Here is a 7,050-nt window from a genome sequence, read left to right as displayed (position 1 = left end):
GGCGCTCTCAGCCAGGGTGCTGTGTGAATTCAGCGAGAATGTTCGAGATTGTGTTTGATTTTGCAATGTGCTTGTGTCTTCTTTCTTGTATTAATGCTAGTGGGTATTTCTGTTATCATTTTTAGTCTGTGTGATACGTGTAGATGCCTGTGTGTTGGATCCTGTGTAGGTAGTGTATTTATCCCCCCAAAATAGACCTCCCTCGTGTGTTTTCCCATTTAATATTAGTCTTTCCTGTGTGCATCACAATAAACGGCAGAGACGCTAAAGAAACCTGTGTGTTGTTCTCACTCTTCATTACAGTATTATTATTGGTATTATTAGTATAATTATTATTATTGTTATTGCCATTATTATTATTATTATATTACAAGTGTTAATAACAATAAAATACATAGAGTTGTTATTGTTGTTGTTGTTGCTGCTGCTGTTATCATTGTAATCATCATGTTATCAGTATTATTGTCATTATTATTATTATTATCAGTATAACTGGCAATTTAATATGAGATAGCAACATTATATACAAACAATTGCTCGAAATTGTTGCACCGAGTTACTGGCAACAGCAAATCTTGCGCCTGAGAAATTGTTTTGGAGGTCGAGGTGAGGTCAGAGGGTAAAGGCCATTCACCCAGCATCCTCAGTTGTGGAATACACACAGCCATCTTGGATCTACGAGAAGAAGAGAAATTAATGCGGTGAGTTTTTTTCTCCGATTTTTTCCGCAAGAGTATCCCTTTTAGTCCACAAAGAAATAGATGCATGGCGAACCCGAAACAGTTCGGTACTCAACGATGTTAATTTGGTGTAATTTTGTCCGGTCCGTGGACCACAACCGATCGGTAGCCCTATCGCTTATAGTTTTTGTGTGGGCTGTATAATTCGAGAGGGACCTTGGACGGAGCCATAGCAGGCCCAACACAGCAGCTAACGATAGCAGGGTTTCGTTGTAGTCAAACTGTTAAAGCTATATAGCTAGCTTAGATTTTAAAAAAGGGAGCGAAATAGGAGGCTAGGCTAGCATGCTAAGATTTGGAGACGGGAACATACTTTGGTCTTTGATAGGTAGCATTAGCTTTATTGGTATTGGCTAGTTAGCCATCTAGCCATCCAGGTTGTCCCCTCACCATTGTAACTGCTATGTTAGCTATTGCTTATTTTGTTGATAATGAAGCGATTAAGTTATTAAAACCTTGCCCATAATGTTTCTTTAGTGTAACACTATGCATTTTGAAGAATATGCAGGGAGATCAAGGTATTTTGGCTGATTGTCTGTGTGTATCCATTAAGTTCATGTTGACTAGAATTTGCAAAAGTGCCAACTCTGTGTTCAATTTTAGCTGCATTAATCAAGTAACGTTATGATAGCTAGGTAGTTAGCCAAATAATCATAATTTTAACTAGACACAGCTAACAAGCCAAGCCGTCTAGCCAGGGAACATTAGCAGTTTTCCCAGCTCGATGTATTGCAAGGAAGCCACGGTATGCCACTTAACGTAAATAACACCATGTTGAATTCGGACAAGTAATGATGTTCTAAACGTGTGGCATTTAGCTTTTGAATTTCGGTCCACTGAAACCTTGTAGTATGATTTGTGGTTATACCTAGTTGTCAGCCGATAGCTGAATAGGTGGCACGGGATAGCAAGGTCAGGTATCCTGCATAGATAGGCTAAGTTATTTGCCTGTAGCCATCTCTAAAGTAAGTTGTCGAAATCCAACATTTGGTATTCCCGGTTTATACATGACCGGTCACGTATAGCTAACAAACAACCTGCAGAGTTTCTAGCTAACCTTACAAGGGAGGAGATCTCGCGACGTGCTAATGCTAGCTAACTTATTCACCTGGCAGATTTGGGGTGAATGGCTCTATTTGACTAACGTGTTGGTTAACGTTTTTGCTTGATTACCGGAGTTAATGTCGGTGCACATATGTGTTGATTGATGATTTACTTAATAAGCGGGCTTATTACAACCATCTCAGGGAATCGCCTTGTGATTTGCTTGGTGGTAACCCAGATTGCGGGGTATCGTTAGCTTGGTAGCTTTAGATACTTTTAAGTTAATTCATGAACTATGACTGTTTTGCTGATTTAGCATTTATGTTATTCAATATAACGTTGAGTATGGTATGTCTGGCTATTCAGGAAACACGTCATCACTGCTGAAAAAGTAAAATTGCAGTCGGGAAGAAAGACCCCCGTATCAACCGTTTATGAGGCAACTCTGTTGGTTGTACTTGTGGCAGTGGGGTAGCAAATCACGGAAGTTTAGAAGTTTAAAACAAGAGAAACGTTAAGAGGTGGAATAGTAAGGTTTTAATTAGTAACGATAGTGGAATGAATCTCAAAATGAACAGACAATAATGGTTAGTTGCTTATAATAATGTAACTTTTATCGTCCTCCCAATTCATGGCTCACTTAAGTGTCCACGACAGATTAAACAATAGTGAGACTATTTCATGGAGTTGGGCAACCGGCATTATACTTCCCCTATTCTACACTGATGATATTTCAAGGTGTTTCCTGACATTGAGGTACTGATGCTGAGGATAAAATTGGGATTGGGGAATGAGAATTTATGTTGGTCAATTTAACTTCTGACAGACACAAAGCCCTGTGTTGCTGTCCCTTTCATGAGTGTAGGGAATGTATGTATGAATGATTTTTGCTCAAAAACATCTGGGGGAAGTTTCAACTATGGACAGTGCATTTACCTTTGCCTTTCTTCCTCACCAAAGATATATTTGGGCATGATGATCAATATTTGTACAATGTTAATACCCCTGCTTTGGATATGGCACTGAACAGAAATGTGTGGACCTCGGACCTCCATTTGCAGCTATTGCTGCTTGACTATCATCTTTGGTTAAAAAACAGTTGCCGGAAATCTTAGAGGTGGTGGTGGATCAGGTGAAGTGTACGCTTGAGCCTTGTGGCACATTCATGGTGGATATTCATTTCTGCCATTAGCCAGCTGTTGCAAGTTGTACAGTCAGTTGTTTCACTTTTCATAGCTGAATTAGTGGATGAGACACATTGCAGGCTTTGTTCTAAAAACGGCGCTTAGTGAAAATCAAGGTGGACAGCAGGGAGGGAATCCCATCTGAATGTAATTATAATGAAAAGTTTGTTTCCTGGAAGGCTGACTGCATGACAGCGGCAAACCTTGCAATCTCAGAAGCCTCTGATTGGATCAGAGGCTTTGCTTCCACACACTAAGTTACTAGAAATACGTGATTAGTGTGATTGCTGCATTTATTCATATAGACACACACACACACACACACACAAATGCATGCTCTCTCGTTTTCTCTGCACACTGTTGGCACACACCCTACCCACTCGCTCCCTTCCTAATTCATTAAATATATCCAAATCTGCAGCAGCTGTGACTAAAGACTTTCCCACAGCATTGCAGATGACTTGACTCTTACAAGCAAGCAGGGTACCATGTAATGGGTAGAAGAGCTGTTTGCCAGCTTCCCAGAGACCCACACACCCCCACCATGTCTAGTCCCTGTGTGCTGTATTGCATCTGACATCATTTAGACGAGCATCAGCTTCTATTGGTGCTCAAGGGATTTTCCCTGGTGATTTTAAGAAAGGAAAAACTCCCTCGTCTCTCAGTCTCTCCCTCACTCACTTGCTTTGCACTGAGACAAGAAAATATCCTCAGCGCCCCATCCTTTCGCTGCCTGCTGTCACATACCCCTACCTGAAACGGCCTTAATTCCATGCCCCAAGTTGCATATAATAGATTATAGGGTCGAATTTCAATGGCGCTCTTTGCTGGGTGTATGGAGCTGGGGTATTACAGAACCATGAAGTGAATACAGTGGATAACATCTGCCACTCATCTTTCTTGTCAGGGAGCTCCCATGTTTGTTTTACTTTCTTTTTTAAATTTGCATTTCCTCTGTACAGTTTACCTTTACTGTTTACTGTAGGTCAAAGCATCAGTAAATGGTGATGGATGTGTGTGTGTTTCTTTCTCCTACTCACACACAAATTAAATGGTTTAGTTGATACACCCAAATATGCCCATCACGTACAGTTCATGGCGGATGCTATTCATCATAACCCTTCATTATGAGGCTGACTAATAATTAGCGATAGCCAAAGGTGTTGACTTTTACCTCTGCTATGTAGTACAGAATGTCACCAGCAGTAATTAATAACAATGAATAACAACTAATAAAATATATTTGTGGTGAAAAAAGCAAGCGTGAAAAGAGAACTGGCATCTCTGGAAACCTTGTTGTTAGCTGACCTCTTTCCCTCCGTTCCCTCTCAAAATATATGGTCACCGTGCCTTGTCCAGTAAGGGTTTTTATTCATAAAATGTAGCCATATGAAGTCTAAATTTAACCTAAGCCCATTTCTCAGGATCTAATATTACCTAGAGGACTTGCTAATACAGAATGTTCCAGCAAACGCAGTCAATTAGAAGTAATTTACCAATGCGAGTGTGTGTCCACTCCGTGTCCTCATCAGTACTATCAAACAGCTCCCCACGTCCCGTTCCACCTGACTTTGCATGTGGTTTCTAGGTGTTTGGGGTTAAAAAATCAATTGATCAACACGCCTTTCTGAACACCATTTCTATTTCGAGCTCATTTGAGAGGGATTGGATTTGTCTGCCCTCCCTGCTGAGTTACTTTTCGTAACAAACAAAGCATTAGCCAGGGAAGGTGTGTACCAGCCCGGCCCCACCAGGAGCCCCTCCCCGGTGGGCTTTGCTGAGGAGGAAGCCCTGAGTGGTACAAGGGTTTTTTTTTTTTTTTTCATGGCCCTGGGAGATAGAAATCTTACCTCCATGTAGATAACTGAATGTGAAAGCCTCACAGAGAGAAGACAACCAGGAAAGTGTTCATCTTCACATGCAATTGTGTAGAAACAAAATGAAGAGTGTTTTTGTTTTAGGAGCTTGATAGTAGGCCTACATGCCAAAAAAAAAAAAATAGCAGCTTTTTCAAGTGCTTTGTGTTAAAAAGTCTGAAAGTAAAACATTTGAAAAATCTTTTCCACTTAGTGTCAATGCATGGGATGGTCATGGCCCCATTTAAAATGTTTTCATTCTTAGCAAGCTAAAGCTACAGCCATAGAACCGCTCAAAGAAATGTGTTGTGTTCCCTCAGTCAAATATGTTATGTTAATTTGTGACATCACAGTCAAATACAAGAAGAGTCAATGCCACCAGTGTGTGTTAGTGTGTTTTTTTTTAATAGATGTTCTATAGTTTGGTGCAAAGCACTTTTTCCTGACAACAGAGGTTAGGGCATTTTAGACACCTGCATCATTATCCTTCAGCTATGCCATTTTCAACTGCCCCATTCTACCCCCACATCTCATGAAATTATATAGACATATTATAAAGGCATGTATTACAGCTTTGACCGCACCGTTAGCAGATCAAATTGTTCCTGTATTATTTACCCGGTTTTACTTTGTGGTACCTTGTTGTTGTTATTCAGTTGTGTACCCTTCTTAGAAGTTGAAACCTTGAGTTGTTGTGTAGTTGTAGCCTATATCAGCCACTCAAGTTCCTAGGCAAGTGCAGTGTCTCATGGGCTTGAGAATCTGTTGAACAGGTCCTTCACTGTCAAGGGGGATTTTTGCCTGTGTGTGAACCAGCCAGAGAAGGCCTGAGAGGTCCCTCAGGAAGGCGCCTCCATTGTGACCTCCCAGCTGAGGAGTCGGTCTCTAGCAGGCAACTCCTGCTAAATAATTGAGAGACTATGGTCTCTTCCCTTCCCTGAGGCTGGGTTCTTGCAGGTCAAAGAAGGTGAGAAGCCATTGGTTGGATTGAATGTATCTATCCAAGTTGTCTCCGACACTAGAGGAACCATCACTGTTACTCTCCTCCAAGGGTGATGGTAGCTTATGTTGCTAAATTTGACTCTGCCATTTAAGGTTTTCCTTTTGGTCACTGCACTGCACTGAAGCAATCATTAACATTGTTGTGCAGTCTAACCTTGTGTATTTAGACAATTTTTTTTTAAATCGTAATAATAATCTAATGGACCAACATTTCAGTGAATGTAAATATACTCAGAAATACACGAGAAGCATCTCCTAAGAAATATTATCTGGTCACTTGGGGCTTTCTCTGTGAAATGGAAGAGATTGACATCTCCTCATGACAGGCAGCCTGCCTCAGTGATCACTCAGCGGGGCATTCTGGGCAGGAACATGAGGGGAAATGCTCTCTGTGGCTTTGGAACTTGGCTGCCTTCCAAAGGTAAATGCTTGATTGGCATCGAATGGTAAGTAGAGGTAGGCAGGATGCCCCCCCCCCCCAAAAAAATCATATTACAACATTTTTACGCAATCCACAATCTGAATTGCGATCTTTCTTCACAATATTTAACTCTACTGTTGATAATCCAGACCCGAGCCAACATATGGACTTATTAATTTCCACCATTTAAAACTATATTACTTTAAAGATAGTGGTCATTAAAACCTGAGTTAAACTTTGTTTTAAATATTAAACAAAGTTGTAATCAACAGACAATGGATAACATGACCAATAAATAACACATTTTTGAAATGGTGTGACCATAACAGTCATAACCAAGACATGACACGTCAACTCGCATATCTGCTGTTGTACACCACAGTGGCTCCAACACCTTACGGGGTAGTGAAAGTAAACTTAAAAAAAAAAAAAAAAAGTAAATAGTAGGACCCTGAAAATAACATATTCTTGAAATATATTAACTGCACGTTTAAATGAACTACAGCACCTTTCACACGCTCGACCAGTACACAACTAACTAGCCCACATTATAGACTAGGGATGGGCATAATTTATCGACGATCGATTAATTGATCATTAAGAATTTCCTCGATAACATAATTTTTTCATCGATAAAACTAATGCATGTTCTGTTGTGTAGTGTGCGTGTAATTTATTTATTTTAGGACTGTCAAAGTTAACGGGTTATTCTATGAGATTATTGTGACCGGGATTAATGCAGTAAAATATTTTAACGCAGTTAACGCAACTTTGTTTACTTCCGGTGTGCGTTGACCCATGGC

The 7,050-nt window shown here is 40.3% G+C and overlaps 1 protein-coding gene across 4 annotated transcripts in view; it reads left to right on the top strand.

Annotated features, from left to right (window-relative positions):
- The first annotated feature begins 605 nt into the window (after positions 1-605).
- Positions 606-7,050, top strand: part of LOC105912429 (CCR4-NOT transcription complex subunit 2) — a 38,176-nt gene continuing 31,731 nt past the window's right edge. For 3 of the 4 annotated variants that reach the window (XM_031582330.1, XM_012841391.2, XM_031582329.1), the window contains exon 1: positions 606-701. The gene's annotated coding sequence lies outside the window, so the exon portion shown is untranslated. The remainder of the gene's footprint in view (positions 702-7,050) is intronic. The other variant, XM_031582331.2, reaches the window with a different exon arrangement.

This window comes from Clupea harengus, chromosome 16 (genome assembly GCF_900700415.2).
Source record: "Clupea harengus chromosome 16, Ch_v2.0.2, whole genome shotgun sequence".
NCBI classification, from domain to species: Eukaryota; Metazoa; Chordata; class Actinopteri; order Clupeiformes; family Clupeidae; genus Clupea; species Clupea harengus.
This window is presented reverse-complemented; position numbering and strand designations above follow the sequence as displayed.